At 39.0% G+C, this 23,548-nt stretch overlaps 1 pseudogene; it reads left to right on the top strand.

Annotated features, from left to right (window-relative positions):
* The first annotated feature begins 6,493 nt into the window (after window positions 1–6,493).
* The window catches only part of LOC150091049 (uncharacterized), a 44,656-nt pseudogene continuing 27,601 nt past the window's right edge, over window positions 6,494–23,548 (top strand).

Consider the following 23,548-nt stretch of genomic DNA (forward strand, 5'->3'; position numbering starts at 1 on the left):
ACAAGGTATATAAAGGAATTCAGAATCTTACCCCATATTGAACAAATTAAATATGGTGATGACTGCCAAAAAGAAGAGAGAATGAAAGGTTAAAAAAAGCAGGGAATATGATGCAAGAAAGCAAGCTTATATAGCATCAACCAAAAAAAAAAAAAAAACCACCTTCCCATTTCACCCATCCATTCACTCCAAATGTTTGTCTAGTTATGCCTTGAACTTATTTAAGTTGCTGACTACTACAACAGATGGCAGTTTGTACCAACTGACAACCACCTGCTGGCTAAAGGTGAATTTCTGCACATCTTTTAACTGTCTTTCCTCAGTTTGAATTTATGCCCCCTCAGGTGAGTAATCAGAGCAAGAGGAAGAATCCCATTAGCATCGAGCTTGTTCAGTCCATTCAAGGCCTTGTACACCTCAATTAGATCACCTCGCAGTTGCCTAGTCTCCAGAAACTGCAATTTGCAGAACTTACACCGATGAGCCAAAACATTGACCACCTACCTAATATGATATTGTTCTTCCACGTGCAGCCAAAACAGATCGTACCTGGCAAAGCATGGACACTACGAGATTTCTAAATGTCTTGTGGCATCTAGTACCAACACATAACCAGCAGATCCTTTAACTCCTGTAAGGTCTGTGTTGAGATGCTGCAGATAGGAGTTGCTGTTCCAACTCCAATCTGTGGATGCTTAATGGGATTGATGTCTGGGGAAATTTGGAGGCCAGGGCAATACTTGGAAGTCTTCCTCATGTTCCTCGAACAATCTGGGCGGTGTGGCATGGCACATTATCCTGCTGAAAGATGGCACCGCCAGAGGGAAAGACCGGTAACATGAAAGGGTATACTTGGTCAGCAATGATGTTTAGGTAGGTGGTAGACATCTGAGTGCCTGGCACCTAGATGACTGAACCCAGGGTATACCAGCAGAACATTGTTCAAAGCATGACAGCAACCACCAGCTTGTTTTCATCCCACAGTGCATCCAGATGCCATCACACGTAAACACAGGTAAAGTAAACAATGCACACGTACCCAGCTGTCCACAATGCAGCAGAAAACGTGATTCATCAGACAAGACCTTCCAATCACTCAGGGTCCAGTTTCGATGCTCGTAGGCCCATTGTAGGCGCTGTCACTGGTGAACCGTGGTTGGCATGGGCACTCTGAGCGGCCTGCGACTACACAGCCCCATTTTCAGGAGGGTTCAATGTACTGTGTGTTGTGATACATTACTCCCATCACCAGCATTCCAATTACCGACGAGTTGCGCCACAGTTACCCTTCTGTTGCCACATACCATCCGGGAGAGCCTTCGCTCACTTCGAGCATCGATGAGCCGTGCAATTTCGGATTTGTCTGGCCTTTACAATTTCGCCTTTGTCAAACTCGCTTAAGTCTGCTGCCTTAGTGTGGGTATTTTCTTTGTGCAGGCACATGTTTTTATGCTCCTGTTCAGTGATTTGTTTAAAGAGTTCATCTCAACATCTTGTGAAGTTTTTGGTATCCAGCGACTCGATTTCTGGCATGCTTGTTCCTGAGGCAAGTTGTTCCTACTAAATGATCAGGTAAACAACTTTATTTTCAATTTAAAAACTTGAATTGCATACCTTGTTTTGTTCAGCCAAGCCCTTCATCACATAACAGCCAGTGAAATGTTGACCAGCATCTTGGAGATCACCACCTCCCCTTAATCAGGTGGTCTGTTTACATTGTCTCTTTGCAGTGGAGAATGACTACCTGCTGGGGTACTTAAAAGAAGGGAAAGTTGTGCTATGCTAAATCCAAACTATGTCTTCATACAGTAAGAAGTGATTTTATTGCCTGGAAGTTGAACACTTTAGAAATAAGGAACTTTACAAACTATATACAATTTTCAGTAATTATATAAAAAAAAAACTTGCTGAAGCCTGCTACAATGGAAGTGCTATTTAAACATCTGTTCATAACGCTACCCAACAAAATTTTTTTTCCGTCATACCTCTGGAATGAAAGTTGCTTATTCTGAACAAAATTAATGTCCTGATTATGAAAATATCAATCTTTCACTTCTGTCACATCTACATGAAAAGATATACACATTTTTTAAATTCCTTGTTTTTATACAATATCAGCATACGTGGTTGTAATTATTACATATGTTACATGTATATGTTTCCCACTCAATGATTCCCTTTTAAGGAGCCAACAGTAATCTTCCATCATGGTAGAGTCTCAGCTACCTTGATATCCTTTTTCCATTGCAGATATGTCCTGGTGGAAGTGCCCTCCTTGTTCATCACTGACATCTGCTAAGTTTTCAGGAAAGAAATCCAGATGGGAATGAAGGAAATGCATTTTCAATGACATTTGGCACCCCACATTCTCTTAACATTTCAGCATGTTTGTCACCAGTTGCTCATAATTCTCTTCTTTTTTCTTTCCAAGGAATTCATGTACCACGGCCTTGAAAGATCTCCATGCAGCCAGTTCAACATCATTCAGGTTTTTTTGAAATTCTTCATCATTTAGGAGCTTTCTTATTTGAGGACTTATGAAAATTCCTTCCTTCAGCTTTGCATGAGATAAATTTGGAAACATTTTCAGTAAATATGCGAATCCTCTGCTTTCTTTATCCAGTGCCTTAGTGAAATTCTTAATCAGTCCAAGCTTGATGTGTAAAGGGGGATGAAAAACCTTTTGTGGATCAACCAATGGAACATACTTTACACTGCTTTTGCTGGGAATATATTCATCTCTCTTGTCCCAGTGTTGTACAATGTAGTGTTTGGCTGTTGCACAACTATCCCACAAACACGGGAAACAACAGTATTTAGTGAAACCACTTTGCAACTCAACAAGAAGTCCAATCACTTTGAGATCACCACAAATATTCCAACCATCGTCATTTTAACGTATAGTGACAAGAATCTGGGACATACTATCTTGAGTTTCTTTCAGGTCAACATGAACAAGAGGAATTGATGGTAAAGTATTTTCATTATGAAGTAATACTGCTTTCAAACTTAGCTTTTACTCGTCAATGAACAAACGCTATTCAGAGGTATTGTGATCAATGTTCAGTTCATGCATAAGACCAATGACATCTTTTCAGACACACATGTTGTTTTCCATTGCAAAATATCTTAAACTTTACATTTTTCTTATGGTATATTGTAATGTTTGTACCTTTGGCGAGTAGGTTCCACTGTTGTAGTCTGGATCTGAGTAATTCAACCTTCTGAGCAGCAGTGCGTGGCACACGCTTCTTGATTAGACCGGGGTTCGAGCCCATCACCACCAAATACGGAGGCTGCGGAAAGGTCATGGAATGACCACCGCATATTCCCGGAGCAATATGGCTTTAGTTGCTAATGCTCCTAAAAAAAAAAAAAAAAAATTCTACCTTCTCTTTGGGTAAATCAAGTCACTTAATTCTTCTTGTTCAATGTAGTGTGAGGCCTTTTCTTTTTCTGGCTCCTAGTCCAAATCACGTGAAGTACATGGTTCTGTGACATCTGATAAAACGATTTCTTCTGTACCTTCACTACTTCCAATACCCCAAGATTTTGGTGGCACAGGTACTGGCAGTTCTTTACCATGTAGCACTGGCCTAATTGCTGATGGGAAATTTGATGTAGTGCTTGCTCTTTTTGGAAATGCCTTTTATTTTTGTCATGCAGAAATAGCAGTCAGAATGATTTTTGGGCTCGCACCACACAATAGGGATGGCAAAAGGTAATGCTCTCAGCTTGCCATATAACCACAGCCTTAAGTTCTTTTTCAAGTAATACAACAGATATGTTAGAGCCAAATTTTTTTCTTGGTCACCAATCTTGCAGCCGAAGTACAATGAATTATGCAACTTTTGTGACATTGTATATTTTCTTCCTCGGAGTTTTTGGGGTTGTTCTGTGCTTTATCTTCTCCATTTTAATAATGCATTAACCTAAAAACAGTAAAAGCAAGTGGTAAATTTGAATAGAAGGTGAATTCTTGTAGCGTAGTGTATCATACACTATACACTGCTGCCACTTTATTAGGTAAACCTACCTAGTAGCGTGTTGAGCCTCCCTTAACCTTCAAAAAAGCCTGAATTCATCTAGGCATGGATTGAACAAGATGCTTAAAACATTGTGCAGGAATGGAGTACCATGCAGACATGAGTGTGTCACACAGTTCCTTGAGATTCGACAGAGGTCTAGGCCTGCAGCAAACAGCCCTTTCCAGCTCATCCCAAAGATGTTCAATAGGATTGAGATCAGAAGACTGAGTGGGCCACTGCAGCAAAGAAAAGTCATCATGTTCCCGGAACTATTCCATAGTGATTTGGCCTTTGTGCACTGGTGCATTATCTTTCTGGAAGTAACCATCTGACTGAGGATAAACTGTCAAATGAACTGATGCACTTGGTCAGCAACGATGTTTAGGTACGATGTGGCATTCAGACATGAATCTATGGGTATCAATGGACCCAACGTGTGCTAAGAAAACATTCCCCACACCATAACACTGCCCTCACAACCTTGCACAGTAGTCATCAGACATGACAGGTCCATGGATTCATGTTGTTTTCGCCAAATTCTGAGCTTTCCATGAGCGCAATGCACCAGGAACTTCGACTTGTCAGACCAAGCAACTGTTTTCTAATCCTCGATAGCTGGTGTTGCTGTGCCCACAGGAGGCATGCCCTCTTGTTCTTCATTAATAACAAAGGTTCATGATGTGGCCGTTGGCTGTTGTAGCCCATTCGTGACAAAGTGCAACTAGTGGTCCATCGCGATATTTTCTTCTGCGCACCAAGATTGTATTCTGATGTGATGTGCGACATTGCGGCCCGTCTGTTTGCTTGCACAATTCTAGCCATCCTCCTCTGACCTCTCTCATCAACAAGGGATTTTCTTCTACATGAGTTCCGTTGAGAGAATGCTTTCTGTTTGTTGCACCATTCTCGATACACCCTTGAAACTGTGTGCGTGAAAAGTTCAGGAGAACTGCCGTTTCAGAAATGCTTTGTCCAGCACATCTTGCACCTACTACCATGCCATGTTTGAAATCCATTAGATCACTCCTTTTCCCCATTCTTGCTAAGGTTTGTATGCTTAACTGATTCTAGAAAGGTTGTTCTGCTGCATTTATATCCACAGCTGTGGTCATGTGACTTGCAACTTTGTGGGACAAATCATTTGTGTGCACAGCAGGGGTATACTGAATAAAGTAGCAGCACAGTGTATATTGGATAATTGAATGGTGTAATGAAATTAATAAAAATACTGACTTGTCTGGAAAGTCCTTTAAAAAATCAAAATATAGTATACTGCAAGAACAGTAATGATGTACTTGCTTAACTTTTAGCCCAATAAACAAAATCAACTAAAAGTTAATAAGTTTGAAAATTGAATTTCAAACAGTAATGATATCTTTGTACATAATCCAGTTATCTATCTATACCTTAAAATTGAGACACAATAGGAAATTTTTATGGTTGATTTTAAATTCTACACAAAACTTGACCAGAAACAACCATTGATTTGCTGGAAGTAAAAATCACGTTGGGTAGTGTAATTATTATGCCTCTTTGTGCAACTAAACAAACTTGCTTTGCTGCAGAAAAAATATTAAATTTTTTTTTGATTTGTAATGGTCCCTGCAAAAGAACCCTGGGGGGAGTGCTGTTCTGGAAGATTGATTCCAAAGATTAGTGCCACAGCTTGAGCTATATATGTCTGCAGCCAGTGCAAAAGCAGCATCCCAAGTGCTGGGAAAAACAACAGAGAGAGAGAGAGAGCACAACAAGTGACCTAATCTTTCTCACTCCTGTGGACTCGTCTGTCAAGGAGCCACGATTAGGTGAAACCGATAACCCAGAAAGTGGCAGGAAGCAAGACATTGAGACTGCAAGAAACAGCAACCCTGCAGAGCTTCAAGAGCAACCAAATACACCTTATGACAATGCTATGGTGCTGGATCCAACTTCCCCTTATGACTGACTCCAGTAATCACATTACTAAAGCCCTGAGAGAAAAGATAAATACCATATGGTCAAAGATGGAATACTTATTGCGAGAAGAGAAGGCTGTGGCCAAATTAGAGGCTTATATTTAGGTACAAGGAAACCAAATGGAACAGCGCCCTCGTTCATATGCAGATGCACTGAGGACTACTACCAAGCCAAGTAATGAGGCCTCTGGCTCGACAACCAAAAGAAAAACACTACTAAAAACCCCAAATTTAATTATTCTAAAACCTATTGACAACCAAGATATTAAGTCTAGCAAGGAAGTCAAGAATACAGTCGTCAGTAAACTAAACGGGCACTTTAAAACTACAAGAATTAAATCAATCAGGAAGACCTGAAATGTTGGGGTACTGATCGAAACTGAAACATCAAAAGAAATAGAAGACGTCATAAAATATCCTGCCATCTCAACACTTGGCCTTACTGCAGAACAACCGAAGAAAAAAGGCTACTTAGTAATCATATTTCATGTCAGCAAGGACTCCACACCTATGCAAATCCCTGAGGAACTATACTACCATAACCTGCAAGCATCTTACTTTGACTTTGCCACAGAAGAGCTTATTAAGCCAAAATTTCATAAAAAGTAAGTCATAATAATATCAACTGGGTGGTAGAGTTAAACCCCCCCCCCAGCTTGAAATACAATAAAAGATCAAGACTATATATATATATAATAGACTGGGGCAGCCATCATTTTAAACAACACATGGCTGTCCCAAAGTGTTTCAACTGCTGCAGGTTTGGCCACACCACACACGCACACACCTGCACTCAGGCGGAGTCAACCTGTGGGCACTGTGCCCAGAAGGGACATTAGTATAAGGACTGCCCCAACAAAACCGTCGAGCCTGTCTGTGCAAACTGCAAAAGCTCAAAACTTCCTCATAATCACTCAATAAGAGACCACATTTGTCCAGTTTATCTAAGCACAAAGCAAGCACAGCAAAGCAGAACAGATTATGGGCTTTAAACAGTTCAACAACCAACAGATCAAATTCATCCAACTTAATGCGCAGTGGGCCAAGGCAGTTCCAGACCATCTAAAAGTAATTGCGAATGAGGAAAATATCAACATCATGATTCTTCAAGAACCTTATACCCATGCCAAGCATGTGTGAGGTTACCCACTTGTATACAAAATAATCCAAGCAGATAATGAAACTCCCTGGGCGGCAATTGTAGTCAGGAATCCGGAACTCACCACCACCAAAATATCAAGTCTCTGCAAATCCTGGGTAGTGTTGCCTGCATGTCATAGGTCTCCTTGGATCATTTTATGTGGTTTCTATATAGAACAGACCTGGAGAGGATATTCCACCAACAATAAACCATCTGGAAAACATAGCAGCCCTCTTTCCTAATGAGAAAATTATCGTGGGGTGGATGTAAACTCCTGCTCTCCTGTTTGGTTTGCGGGGTCTGATGACCATAATGGCACCCGCAATGGGCAGTGATTGAAGAGTATCTCCAATTCACAGTGTGCAGGAGGCCTGGACCACTGGGCCTTCCAAATGTCTAGAATCCAACATGATTTAAAATAGAAAATGCTAACTGGGACAACTTCATAGCAGCTCTGGACATCTAGGTCATGCAACTCCCGGCAGGGGACTGTAACTTGCTGGATCCAGAATTGCACCAGAGAACTGTTACCATGGTCATTACAAATGCTTGTACCACAACCTTTAAATGAAAAAATCTGCTCCCCAGTGCCGTTCCCGTGGTCCCCAGAGCTGTGGTGTCTCTGCAGAGAGGTAAATAATAAAAGGAAAGTTTTCCAAAGAGCAAGGAGATCATGGCCACAGCCAGAGGTGGATGTCTTGAGACAACAATATAGAATAGCCACAAACACCTATATGGCTCTAATCCACAAAAGGAAAAGGACATCTTGGGAGCATCTGGTGGCATCGACTAGGAATGCCGACCCTTGGGGCATGTTATATAAAATTACCACCAATAAACTCCCCAGGGGAGAGGGTCTGACAACCACTCTCACACAAGGCACAATAACCACTACCTGTGAGCAGTCAATTAATAATATACTCAGTACCATTTTCCACCCACCAATCTCTGACCTCACACCAATACAAGCCCAACTGTGTGCCTCCAATGAGTGCTACACCACACAGGAAACTGAAGAGCCCTTCACCCTGGAGGAACTTCATCGAGCAGTATTGAAACTCAAGGACAGGAAATGCCCAGGTCCTAACCTTCTGGAGCCCGAGATTGTCAGAAGAGTAGCAGACTACAAGCCATACTTGCCAACCGGGCTAGCCGGGTGGGTAAAGTACCTGCCTGGCAACTCAAAGGTCGCGGGTTCGAATCCCGCCTCGGGCTTGGATCAAAGTACTGCAAAAACCTTGGGAGGTGCATTATGGCCACAGATGCCGATGCGCCAACTACCAAAAAAAAAAAAAACAAGCCATACTTACAGCTGAATAAACCGCCATAACAGCCAACATCATACAAACCAATTGCCCTCCTAACTGTTTTCAGCAAACTCTTTGAGAGTTATCTTCTTCAGAATTCACAAGTATTGTACAAACACAAACCTACAGGCTGACAATCAGTATGGATTCCGTCAGGGACACTCGGCAATAGATGCACTAAATAACCTGATAACATCTGCTTTAGTCCACCCCTGAAAAATACTTCCTTGTAATTGCAGTCGACTTCACCGGAGCATTCGACTCAATTTGGTGGCCGAGCATCCTTTGCAGGCTCAGGCAAGCACAGATTCCTCAAAATCTCTACTCCTACATTAAAAGCTATCTATGTGACATATTTGTCAGTGTAGAGACTCCCTACTCCAGGGTGATCAGTAAGATCCATAGGGCTCAGTCCTAGGACCAACTTTCTAGAACATGGGTCTGGATGAGTTCTTAAATGAAGACCTTGGGCATGTTAAGTCCCAAGTCTGTGCAGATGATTTGATCCTTTCTGTGCCTGCCATCTGAAGGGCCCAGTTTGAAATTTCTGCTAACCGAGCACTCTGGCTCCTCCAGGAGTGGGCTACCCAGCACAACCTTACAATCTTGGCTGAGAAAACCTCCAGCATCCTCCTGAAAGGAAACCTAAGCACAACCAGACCGCCGCAGATTAAGATCAGTGGCAAAACCATCAAGCACTGCACCCAGCTTAAGCACTTTGGTGTAATCCTGGACTCAAAACTGTCCTTCCCCCCACACCTACAGTATATCTAAAACAAGATAAGAAATTACACAGCGTTAGTGGCAAGGATCACCCGCATGGAGGGGTCTAAACCGATGTACCCTAGCCCTATTTTACAAAGCAGTATTTATTCCAGCCATCTCATATGCTGCAGGGGTCTGGTATCACCAGGCAACTATCGTCACTAATCAGAAGAAATTAGCCACCATTCAAAGAGCAATACTACTTACCATCACCAGAGCCTGCTGCATGATGAGCACTCCTGCTCTCCAAGTTCTTGCTGGAGTCCTCCCTCTGGACCTTGAAATAATTAGATGTGGCATGTTGTATCATCTGTCCAAAGGAATCTCCACTATCACTATTGTATTCACCAGCAATCAATCGCAAGACAGAGAAAAGGCACCTTCTTGCTCATCTGACTTTAAATGAAAAAAATCTGCTCCCCAGTGCTGTTCCCTGGTGGTCCCCAGAGCTGTGGTGCCTCTGCAGAGAGGTAAATAGTAAGCAGGCCTGGCAGGACAAGATGGATGACATTCACTAAGGGAGCAATTCCAATGAAATTCATCCCTGAAGTAACGTTCACATTCCCAAAAGCCCCAAGCTGGTTTTCCCCTGGCCTGTACATAATGTACCTCCTTACAGGCAATGGGTCGATACAAGAAAAATTAATGTCTCTGGGCATCACAGATGATCCACACTGCCATTGTAGCACTGATGAATCTTGGTAACACATAATGTATGACTGTCCTGATTATGAAGACTTCAGATCTATTCTGATCACAAAGATTACTAATTTGCCAAAGGACCGAGAAAATATACTAATTTATACCCAAGACAAGTATTAATACTTCACCACTTTTGCACAGGATGTCTTCAACAGACAAAGAACATTAAACAGCCTATTAAACCACCTAGACCAATAACTTGAGACAGATTCTAGGCACCCCTCTCCATAACATCAACCGCCAACCTTACCGAAGCTCAATTGAACTGAAATTCACTTCCTTCATCTAAGTTCCATCGGGCTGATATCTGCAACTGAATCTGCAGGCAAGATCAACTGGGACCTGACTCCAAACCCAGACACTGGAGACACCAGCAGCTTCTCTGCCACAAGGCACATTGGCAATCAAGCCGAGCACTCTAGCCTGGTTTTCTTTTACTCTCCACCCCGGCCAATGAAGGAGACAGGTCCTTGTCTCCCCCCCCACCACCCCTTCTTCCACCTGGTGAGGCATGGGCCTGACTTTCTGGGTTCGCTTTCTCTATTGTCCCCATACCTCTGTCTTTCCCCCCAGCCTTCAGTCTCCCCTCTACTCTGTCTAACTTGCAGTGTACACCCCACAATTTATCAATTGATAAAGTCCAGATTTAAATCGCACTGACATCCTCTCTCAGCCTATTTTATTCTTTTGTAATCCCCCCCTTTTTTTTCCACATAAGCCCTTGCCACTGCAATCTTCGGAAAATAGGTGGCAGGGCCTGCTGGAGTACAAAATAAAATCTACTGGGTACCTGACCTGCCTCCCCAGGGCTAAGTGCAGTAACGGTGGGTCCCAGCAGGGGCCCAACGGCTAAATGGTCAGAAGAACAATGGTATACAACACTACACATCCTTCCACTCCCCACACACTTTTTAAATCTCTGGCCTTCCCAGAGTTCTGTGCTACACAAACAGAGTACACAATGCAGAGATGGGGGAAACCCCTAGCACCGTCAGACAACTAACACACTTTGCACTTGCCTTTCCCAGCTGAAGAATAAGAGTAACATTGATTAACGGAGCTCAGTATCAGGTGATTTTTATACCGTGTCCCAACCTGCGCACATGCCGTAGTTCACCTTCAGTTGCTTCGATGTGCATAACAACTCGCTGGTCATTATGTTTTGACTCATCAGTGTAAGCCTTTCTCTGTAACACCAACCTTTTGTTCCACTCTCCAATCTTGCCCTTCTCTGTACTTGTTCCAGCAGCTCTACATCCTTCCTAAAATGAGGCCTCCAGACCTATATACAGTACTCAAGGTGTGACCTTACCATTGCCTATACAAGGGGACAATCACCCCCCCTTATCCCTGCTAGCAAAATTCATTTTTATCATTGACAAGACACGATGAGCTACTCTTGCAGCATTTTTACACTGTTCAGAAAACTTCATATCTGAGTGCACAATTACCCCTAGATATTTTTCATCCTTATTTTAGCATAAATCAGCTCATACACCAACCATGAGAATAAGTATTTACTGTAACTAAAATATTTGAAATTAAAATAAAATAAAATAAAATAAATATTTACAAAAAACTGCTATTATATTAAATTAAATTATATACATGTGAAAAACATTAAAACTGTGATAAAATCCTTAAGATAAAAGACACTAAAATAAACTGGATTAAAAGCGATAAAAATCTCTGGAGCCACGTGTATAAGTACCGTGAGCCTGTTATATGTGGACGTGCTGCAGGAAGTTTTGTTACTGCTGAGGAAGGAAGCCGATGCTTCCAAAAGCTCCAGAGATTTTTATTGTTTTTATCACTTTTAATCCGGTTTATTTTAGTGTCTTTTATCTTAAGGATTTTATCACAGTTTTAATGTTTTTCACATGTATATAATTTAATTTAATATAATAGCAGTTTTTTGTAAATATTTATTTTATTTTATTTTAATTTGTAAATATTTTAGTTACAGTAAATACTTATTCTCATGGTTGGTGTATGAGCTGATTTATGCTAAAATATGAATTTGCCCAACCTCAGAGGCCTTTTTCAGGATATTTTTCATTCTCCTCTACCCTTAGTGTAGTACCACTCAGTTGATACAGTACTCTGTAATTACTGCTACCCATATGCAGTACTTTACATTTGTCAATGTTAAAATTCAATTGCCACCTCTCAGCCCATCTGCTCAACTTTTCCAGATCCTGTTGCAGTAGTGTACTGTCATTAACAACCCTTCCAAGTTTGTGAACAGACAAAATATAGAATTCTTGCTCAGAAGGTAAATGTCATCCCTAATGCTGAAATGATTTCAGATGAAGAATAGAAAAGCATTTGAGAGCTTTAGAAGGAACTACGAAAGAGGTATATGTGAAATATAGAATATGATAGACCTAAGAAGTGAGGGAGAGAAAAAATTTTTGCACATAAAATTATTGAATCCTTATTGGAATATCAAAATTGTAAGAAGGCTAAGAAGAGTGAAAATGACTAAAGAAAGAGCCCAAAAATTTTTGTTTATGGTATTGGATAAACAAGTATCAGAAAGATGTTTTAGCATTTAGTTAATCCTGCAGTAGTCACTGCATTTGACAGGTTCAGTCAAAAGTTTCAGTTCAAGGTCCAAGATAGCCATTTTTTTTTTTTTTTTTTCAATTTTCAGGTGAAGTAGCTAATGCTGTTTAGCCTTACAAACTTTCTCTACTTTCTTAAATTTATAATGTTTTATTTACAGGTGTTTCCATCCCCAAAATTTGAAAAAAAAAAAAAATATATATATATATATATACATATATAGATATAACCACTCTATATTCACGGAGGATGTTCGGTAATGATTGTGAATACTGAAATTCACAGTGAGACTCAAATATCCTTTTAATAAATTACTAAACAATCTGAAATAGTGACAAGCCTTAAATAAAATTTGTATAAAAAATAAAATGCAACTTTACAAGACAATTTTCAGTTGTTAATACACTAATTACTAGAATCCCTACTGATATTTGTAATTTGTATCCCTCAACAAACCTTTATTAAACAGAACTTTAACTGTAATCAGTGTCTGGTTATGGTCCTGAAAGAGCTGTATTTTTAGGGTCAATTCAGGACCTAAAAATAGTGAAAAAAAGTTTATATACATGTGTTCAATTTTGAAAAGTTGCAGATATTTGACCATTTAATTTTTAAAAAATGAAAGGTGTGTATAGTTTTTAGAAATGTCTGTGCAGTTTTCAATGGTAAAAAATAAGAATAAACATTCCTTTTAAATTATTTATTCATACATGTTTATTCTTATTTTATTCATTATTTTGTTATTTTTGTATCATTGAAACTCCATAGCCATTTTTTAAAATTTCAGGCCAAGTAGCTAATGCTATTTAACCTGATTTGATATGCAGAATATATTTTGATGTGCATACATAATTTTGATGCACTTAATGATTTAAAATTGGAAATGAACTTAAAGAATAAAATTGACTTCTGGTTTGTACAGGGTGTTTTGGCAAATGGAGTAGGCATTGAAAATCCAAAGCCTCAGTAGGCCAGTAAATCAGATTATCTTATAATGGAGGATTTTAACTTTCCAGATATTGACTGGAATTGTGGGTTGGTCAATCGCCCAATAGCAAGGTTTTTCTTGATTTATTGGATGAATGTTTTCTACACCAGCATGTTACAAGGGTCAACAAGAGAATGCAATACTCCTGATCTCATTATCAGCAACAATTCTTTATGCATTAAGAAGCTGCAGATAAAAGGTCTATGAGGCGGCAATGATCACAATGTGTTGATGTGGGATTTGTTTAGAACTGTAATTACTATCAAGGGCAAAGGGAGGGGCTTTTGCTTTAGTAAAGGTGACTGCAGTGGTCTCAGCTGATTTTTAAATTCTATGTATTTGGATCATCTGATGATGTTACCAACAGTGAATTCAAAATGGGAAGCATTTAAAAAGAAGTAATTGTAGAAGCTATTAGACTTTTTTTTTATACTAAATGAGATACTGTTCAAGACAGACCTAAATGCACTAATGAGATTTATTGTAGAGAATAAAAATATGTGGGGTGCATATTAATTATCAGGTGATACAGAAGCATACAGTAGATATAAACTAGTCTACAATCAAATCACAAAGGAGGGCTTGTGACTATTCATCACAAGAAATCACTGGGAAAGAATGCAAAAACAACTCAAAACACTAGAGGAGGAAGGAATCACCTTAGTCCACTAGATATGAATGGTTTGACTTGATCGTTCTTAGATTGCTGACAAACTGAATAGGTATTTTGTGAAAATACCTATTCAGTTTGTCAAATATGAAAAGGGTGCTTGGGATGGATGGGATTTATCCAGTTATTAATGGAGGCAGCAGATGAGGTAAGCAAACTTTTAGCCATAATTATGAGAATATCCTTGAATTCTGGAGTGGTTTCTATGGACTGGAAATGGGTGATGTATCCCAAATTCAGAAAGAGCGATTAGTGGGTGATGAGTAATTACAGACTTGTTAGCTTGACTGCTGTTTTAGGGAAAATAATGGAGTTACTGGTAAAAGAAGTGATATAGGACTATGTAGACAGGAATGCATTTATCACAGCATGGATTTCTTGAAGGGCAGTCTTCGTTGGCCAATCTCATTGGATACTATGACATGGTAACAAAAGAACCACAAAATATGTCACATAATTTAGATGTCAGAAAAGCTTTAGAATACAGCTGCATATAAAAGTGCTGTACAAGTTGGAAGTGTGTGGCATTGAGTGCAAGTTACTGCTAAGCATAAAAGGATGGTTGGGTGGGAGAAGACAGACACATTGGGCACTGCTCTTTTTTGAACTTATTTGCAGACTCCCAGGATTCAGTGCTTGTCCCATTGTTGTTTTTTATATTTTAGTAAATATAGAAAACAACAATGGAACATCATTGATAAATATCAGGCTTCGTGTCTAAGTTTGTAGATGATATGAAGTTTGGCAGGGTGGTTAATGACAGTAATCAGGGTATGTTAAAGATCTATAAAAAAATTAGTTAGTTGGGCTAAAAAATGGCAATTAGGGTTTTTTAACCAACAAATTTAAGATAGTGCATATGGATAGCAGTAATCCCAGAGTAATGAACCAACTGTATGGTACTATACTCAGGGCATAGTACCATACAGTTGTAAAATGAAAATTACCTGGGATAATTGTGCAGTTGGACATGATATTCTCTGAGAGTGCAGACATGTTTTTTTTTACATCAGGCCTAAAGCCTCTCTTCATCCAATGTTATAAGCACGAACATACTCTGGTATGCATGCATGAGTTATATGCTGACCTTGGAATCGTCTGTTGAATGAAGAAAAAAGTGAAAAACTACTCAGTTCCTGGGAATGTCAATCGGTCGCAAAGACAATATCAATATATGGAACTGCTTTCATTTGAAAATTCCGAAGCAAGTCGTAAGACATTCTCAAATGTAGACGGCCGCCGTAGCCGAGTGGTCAGAGTGAAGGTGCATAAGTACACGTGCTTTGAGCTGGGGTTCAAGCTCGTGACTGCTTCATTCAATGTTGGTCGTCCCGGAGTATAAACAGAAAATTTTAGTATGTGTAGACTGGAGAAATTGATGAATACACTCATTGATTGTGCCTTGTTTAAGGGTGATAATTACAACTTTGATACAGAAGTGTGGTTCGTCAGTAGAATCAGTAGCGTACCAAGGGGGTGCAGGGGGAGAAAATGCCTAATATTAACATAAAACATTTTTGCCTTAAATGGTGCCTACGAAGGGTGCACAATTTCTTGGCAGGTAAATAGACCATATTACAAACAGACAGTAAAAGCACCTCACTTTTGCTCCTCCTCAAGGGAAAACTTAGGTGCTACACTGAGTAGAATCTCAGTGTAGTGAAAAAAAAATGAAGTGAAAAAATCCTATTACTGTGAATTTTTAATCTGAGATTCCGATATGGAATATTTTACTATATTTATTTTTACTTTTAAACCACTGTAGCTTAGCTATGTCGGTGTATTGAATTTTGTGTTTTGTCTCTTTAAATTTGAAATAACTGATATATATATAACTGTCCAATTTGTCAAAAGTATGATACAATTTTAACAGGTCTAAAATTGTATCTAATAAGGATATCCTGTTAAAGTAGTTGAATTTGCTAGTTTTTTCGAAAGGACAGTAATGTGAGATTTTTAAAGAAATCTTTTGTCCGATGTCCGTATATACAGGTACAGGACAAAGAAAAAAAACATCAGTAAAACGAAAGTCAAATTACTGTACTTTATCCACATATCTATCTCCTTTTAAGCTTCCATTTGGTCCTTATGTTAAGTCCTACGAACCTATTAAATTCCTTGATATACACCTAGGTCCTAAACTACGATATGTGAGCAGCGTTCTAAATTAAGAGCTCTGTACTGAGAACAGCCTGGTAAGTAAAATGCTGCTACCGTGATCATTAGTGGAAGCGTCATTCTTAAGTATGCCAATGTCTAGGTACTTGTCTTCCTCTATGGTTTTATACTGTGGTCATATACCTGTCTTCTTTTCGTTCAGTGTTATTAAGCATATTAAATATGAATATTATATGAAAGTGAAAACCACTATGGTTCAGTTCTAATATAATCAAATTAGAAATCTGTGGTATTTAGGGAATATAAAAAATTAAACATTTCTTTCTTCAACAGCCCTTATTTGCTTACAGCACTGAAATTAAAGTATGAAGTTAAGGGCCTCTGAGATATCTTCATAATGGAAGGATCGATGGCATCGTATACTCTAGAGCGACATCAGACAATGACAATATTTTTGCCCAAAAAAATATGAAGTAGTAGTGTTTGTAACAAAACCCAGTAAAGATGTAACACCACTGCTACAAAAAAGTTTGTAGCAGTGGCGTTCTTCCCATAGAAGCCACAGAAACGCCACTTTCCCTAATACCTTTAAAATTTAAATTTAGCATTGTTTTTGCAATATATTTCAAATTTTGTGTTTTCTGTGATAATATAGTGGGTTTGCCACTTTTTGGTAAGATCTGGGTTTAAATCCTCTAAGGAATCTCTAATTGTTTTTAAGAATTCCTCTAAAGATGAAGGTGGTTGTCACTCAAATACTATATTTCTTTAATAAAGGAAGTACTAATGTTATGACTCGATTTAAGTTTTGACACCGTTGTGTCACATAACTTGATTCTTTACTTACATGCCATCAGACGGAAATTCGACTGCTAAATGCGCACCAAACAAGAACAGATAGTTGAAGTGAAAGAGAGGTAACTACATTTCGTTGCTCGTACGGCTTGCAATACATATACTGATATACTGTATGATTAGCAAAGGATTTATGCTAATATTTCCCTCATAATTCTTTGACCTTTCCTGTTACTTTGACATATAGGGAATGAACTAATAAGTCAATGATACTTCAAGAAATGGTTAACAACTTGGCTTGCTTTATTTTTTTTTTCAGCTTGGAAATAATGTTACCAACCAATTGGATTATCGAGAAATTATAGTGATTTTGCAATAAGTAAACTTCATTATTTCGCCGTGACCTTTGGTTATTTCGCCGTGATCCTGAAAATTCTACTTTCGGTCATTTTAAACATTTTTTTTTGCTAAAAAAAAAAAAAGTCCGAGTTCGACAGTATTGTTTGCACCGAAATGCTACGATAATCACTTTCATTAAATTTCGTTATTCCCTAAGCTAAACGTAGAAAAAAAAAAAAAAAAAAAAAATCAAATTATTATTTTAGGGTTACCCGTAATTAAATACATTAACCCGTATTTGTGTCTGTAAATTGCGTATGTTCTGTAGTCGATTTGCCTGTTTTGCTGGACGAAAAAACCCCAGTTACTGGGGAGAAAAACCTTGCTATCTACGCCTGAGACCGACTAACTCAGCCACGGAGTGAAAAAAAGCCCATTAAAGTTCCTCGCGTCCTCGACGGGATTCGAACCTAGGCCTTTTCCACCCGGTGTGGGAGGACGGTGACAATACCACTGTGCTACCGCGCAGACAAGCTAAACGTAGAAGCCAGAGACCAAGAAATTTTAGGGATACATATTATGCACAACAGGATTATAGTCGGGGAGGATAGGAATTTAATTTCTTCATTCGCCGAAGATGTTATTGGCTTCTGAAATGGCTGAACTGCAAATAGCAGCTGCCACCTCAAGTCAGAACTACAGAGTTGGCCAAGAATCTATAGTACACCAGGCTACATCATAAAATCTACGCGAAAAGACCGCACTGCGATAAAGATGATAGCAGGCCATATTAGCTCCCTAAATATATGGGATTTATGCCACTGGAGGCTCCTCCTCTTCGCACCCTAAGGGTCTCGTCATCCCTCCATATTGCAGACAGATTCCTGTCTGTTCAAATGCTTCAGGCAGCGCAAGGCCTGGATGACGATCTGAACGCTTTGTGGAGGAGAGCTAGCTATCCTTGAAGAATTTATGCGATATGATTTTTCCGTCATTGTGCCACGTTCAAACTATTTAAATGTGAGCGAATTTGTGTTCTGTATGGTGCTTCAAGTTCAAGTAGAGAATCTGCTTCTCTCTCTCTCTCTCTCTCTCTCTCATGTTCACCATAAAACATCTATTTGTAATTTATAAAATCCCTAGCTATACAGCTGTGATTTTGAATATCGTATAACCAAATTTAAGGAATTTTCAAGCGCAATGAAGCATTTCCACAATATCAGAATGTTGCAACAAATCTTTACTCCACTTCATGTAAAATCTGCTTACGCTTTTCAGAGGTACACCGGTAACTTTAAACTCAGTTATCCTTCAAGGACGAGGGATAACTTTTCCTTTGAGGAAAAAAAGGAGTTGACTAGGCAAAATTAAAATTCAGAACTCTTAAAATGTCAATGGGAACATTTAGTTTAATTTTAACATCAACATATAATTTCAGCCTAAATGACAAAATGAAGGTTCAGACTACAAATGGCCTATACAGGGCATTTCAAAGGTTCATGGCCTGAGTACGAAAGGGTAGTGGGACAGCGTTAAAAATTTCTGCACTTAAAGTATAACACTTTAAATAGCAACCTGCCAAGTTTCGTTCTGTTTCAATGACATCTGGTTTTTTTTATTTTATTTTTTTATTAATTACAGGAGCCAAAGTTGTGTGAATCAGGAATGATGGGCAAAATCAGCCCATCTTTACTGCACTTCATGTAAAATCGGTCATCTAAGTAATCCGGCAAGCATTGGAAACGTCTTTTGATTGCGATATCATTAGACTGTATTGCAGCTACAGAAATTATTGATCAAATTACTACTGATTATTAGTTTACTTATTATTAGTTTTATTAACGTATTCGACGTAAGTGTGCACATGTACGCCGTGTAACGTGTTGTATATATTATTATGGTAATAATTATATGTGCATGTGGTCTTCCTCTATGTTGAAATTCGATTTGTTTGAAATTATCAACAATATAACATTCTCTAAAGGGACCATAATTTCTCGCAGAGGTCAAAGAAGGTATATTATATACAGGATGTTTCAGTTAAACGTTTCAGAACTTCTAAGAAGGGTAGGGTACATCCTGACAACTCTAAATCATATAGCAATGTGGGGTCGGAAATGCTTTCCTGAAGCGGTGTTGTACACAGAAGCACCATAAAAAGAAAAGAGACCGTAAGTGAGAAATCGTTTTAATAATACATGAAAAGAAGCAAAAGGTACATGGATTAAAGTAAGTGTTCGAAGTTTCTTCCACGGCAGCTACTGCGATTCCTGCTGAAGTGTTGTTTTCCGATGAGGCATCCTTCACAAGGGAAGGAATTTTCAACACGCATAACGACCATATCTGGGCGGTCGAGAACCCGCATGCAATACGACGTCGTGCAGCACAGATTCGATTTTCGGTCAATGTATGGGCCGGTATTATGGGAGATCACCTCATCGGACCTTACCTGTTACCGTGTCGTCTAACCGGACCTATCTACTTGATCTTTCTGCAGCAAGTATTGCCACAACTTTTGAGAGATGAACAGATTTCTGCATCGACGCAACAGACAATGTGGTTCCAACACGATGGAGCCCCTGCCCATTATAGCGGAGATGTTCGTAACTACCTGGATGTCACATTTGGTCAACAGTGGATCGGACGTGGTGGTCCCGTGCGTTGGCCTGCTCGGTCACCCGACCTATCATGTCTTGATTTTTATTTCTGGGGTCATATGAAATCGCTAGTTTATGACACCCCTGTTGACAATGCTGAGGAGCTGGTTGCAAGAATCGCAGTAGCTGCCGAAGAAATTCGAAATTCGCCTGGAATATTCCAGAATGTTCGGATGTCCATGCGTCGGAGATGTGAGGCGTGCATTGTAGCCCGTGGAAGAAACTTCGAACACTTACTTTAATCCATGTACCTTTTGCTTCTTTTCATGTATTATTAAAACGATTTCTCACTTACGGTCTCTTTTCTTTATGGTGCTTCTGTGTACAACACCGCTTCAGGAAAGCATTTCCGACCCCACATTGCTATATGATTTCGAGTTGTCAGGATGTACCCTACCCCTCTTAGAAGTTCTGAAACGTTTAACTGAAACACCCTGTATATACCTATGAACTACTTCCTCTGTGTTTTTTTTTTTTCTTCCGTAACGCTTTTTCGTAACGCAAAAATTCAAATAATCCCACTAAAAACGTTTTTAACGTAAAAAGGGAGTAACGCCAAAAGCAGTTCACGAGGACATGGTTACAACAATCAGGGAGGATGTCCCTTCCTATTCCATGGTTAAGAGGTAGATAGTAGAATTTAAACGAGAGAGGGAGAGCCTGAAAGATGAGCCACCCTGAAGAAAACCTGTAATGCCCATCACTCCAGAAGTTGTTGACTTTGGTCAAAAATGCACAATAGTTGTGAAGTGAACATTTGCATCGTTTTCAAGCAGATCCAGCAAATTTCCTTGCAAGGTTTATGACCATTGATGAGACGTAAGTCCATCAATTTCAGCCAGAGACAAAGGAGCAGTCAAAACAGTGGAAATACAGCTGTTTTTCTCACTCCAAAGAAAGCCAAGTTGATTCCTTCTGCTGGCAAAGTGATGGCATCGGTTTTTAGGATGCTGATGGAGTGTTGCTAGTGGATTACCTTCAGAAAAGCCAGAAAGTCACAGGTATATATTATAAAGACGTGAGGCATTTGCGTAAAAATATCAAAGACAAATACCAAGGAAAACTCACCAAAGGAGTCGTGTTCCACCAAGACAACGTACCTGCTCACAAGTCTCTCATCGCCATGGCTACATTGCATGAGTGTGGTTTTGAAATCTTGGAGCATCCCATATTAATCAGATCTAGCACCGTTGTACTTTCACTTATTTCCTAATTTGAAAAAATACCTGGTTGGCATCCACTTTCCCACCGACAGTGACGTCATTGCTGCAGTGGATGCATGCCTGGAGGCCCAAGGGTACACTTTCTTCGCAGCTGGAGTTAATGCATTGCAGCATTGGTGGCAAAAGTTTATTAACTGGACCCCAGAGGGGGTATTACTTTGAAAAGTAACGTGTTGCTAGACTCCTCAAATAAACCCTTCATCCCCAGGCCACAAACTTTTCAAACACCCCCCTTAAATTTAAAATAAGCGAGATAGATGCCGGTGTCTTTTAATGGAATCAGCATGTATATTCATCATATTAGTCCATTTTTAAAATGAAAGATCCTTCTTTCAATGAATGAATAAAAAAAGCATGAAATAGGGTGATTAAATTGTATTTTAGTGAACATTTTTGTATACTGGACACATTGTAATGCTCAATACATATGACTGATTCTCCCCTCTACTTTTAGGTTTTCTGCGCACCGTTGAATCTAAACTTTTCATCAAAAGGCAAAGGAGATGGGGAACATAATGTGAGAAGGAGTAAATAAACAGATTTCTCATTGGACATAAAAGAACATAAATTATATTCCGTTAGGAAAATCCCCATCTGAATTCAATGCTGTGCCTGCAATAGTATCGCATATCTGTTTATGTTCATAAAATAATTTATGGACATCCAAATAATATCTGTAAAATTAATTTTACGGATATTGCAGAAATCCTGTATGGTTTAGTACGTTTTCTATGATAAACTTCACGTTCTTCGAACAGCATCAGATTATGTCCCCATAAAATATCCTTTCTCTCCCCCCCCTCTTTTTAAGTGAAGATTATGTAAATCTTTCAAAAAAGTGCATAATATTCAAACAGTACGAAAGTGTGGTTGTTCAACGTATTTATTCTACTCTAACTTTTTAATTATATACAAATCTTACTTTTTTTAAGCAGTACACACAGGGCACGAAAAAAAAATAATAATAAATAAATAATAAAATTTAAAAAAAGAAATGTTCCAATAGCAGCGCGTTTTTGGAAAGACCACAATGGACTACTATTGGAAGTTACAAGCCACAACTGTTTCTCGTTCTGCCTTCTTGATTCTGTAATGTATTTTTATGCGTTCTCGATCCGTGTTTATCCACCCTACCCATTAATCTGAGATGGTAACTCGCCTCTTCTGACTGAATAGATTGCTGAAATAAATAAGAGGTAAGTCTGATAGTAACAAGTCGCATTTTTGTATTAGCTTTAAATCTGGACAACGTAGACACTTCATTGCTTGTCTTCAAAGAATGTGGAATATTTAATTCGTGATTTATTCTGAAACTAAATTAAATTACATTAAATCTTAGTTTTAAATTAAAACTAAGTTTAATCTGATCATTATACTGTTAAGCGAAGATTCAAAGGCATTCTAATCCCCCCCTTTTAGCAGTTATCTGCGTCATTGTAACTAATTAATAAATTATCAACTTAAATGGAAAAATGAACTTTAATGAACATAACATGTAATGAGGACAGGTTCTTCAATCGTTGATTGCAAATCGAAGTTATAAATGAAGGAAAGCTGGAAATCGATCCTCATTAAATTTTCTGGTAAATTTTATGCTTTAAAAGCCAAGCTACTCCATAAGTGAGTAATTTTTTTTTTAAATCTTAAAAACTTTCAGTGTTAAGTAAAGCGGGGAAGGACCCTTTTTACCACTCCCCCATAGATGCGCCTATGGTCGGAACATAGGGGGAGAAACAAATTTAAGGTTTGCCTCAAGCGCCAAAATCATTGCTTAAAGTATTCTGCTGTCCCTTATAGATTAACGAACGGTGAAAATTTCTTAGACAGCGGGGAGCGGGAATGCCTTCCACCTAGTTGCCATCCTTTTGGCCAACCTCATCTTTCGAAAGTCATGATGAAATTGTGAGACTTAAAGGTATGCCAGTGATTAGTTGAAGTTTATTCTGCTCTACACGATAAGATGAAGATTATTTTTCTGTCAGTATTAGGTAGAGCAATTTTATGTCAGCCTTGTTTCTGTGAGTAATTTAGAGATTGAAGATCAGAGTCGTCCAAAAGTGAATTGTAGTACTTTTTCCTATTAAACAATGGATTTCTCTTGGAGTGGTACTGCACAAAATGTTCTTGTGCACCCTTAATCTGCTTAGTTGTCCAACTGCTAGATGAGTTCCAGATGGACGGTCCATATTCAAGACTTATCAGAATTGTCATCTTCAAAATCAGTGGTGGTAAGTTTTGGATCACCGTACTTAAATGTTTCGCTTTATGAATTGAATTTGCTTACCGACTTTT

The sequence above is a fragment of the Mastigoproctus giganteus genome, chromosome 1 (genome assembly GCF_048544385.1).
Source record: "Mastigoproctus giganteus isolate SK-2022 chromosome 1, ASM4854438v1, whole genome shotgun sequence".
In the NCBI taxonomy this organism is placed as follows: domain Eukaryota; kingdom Metazoa; phylum Arthropoda; class Arachnida; order Uropygi; family Thelyphonidae; genus Mastigoproctus; species Mastigoproctus giganteus.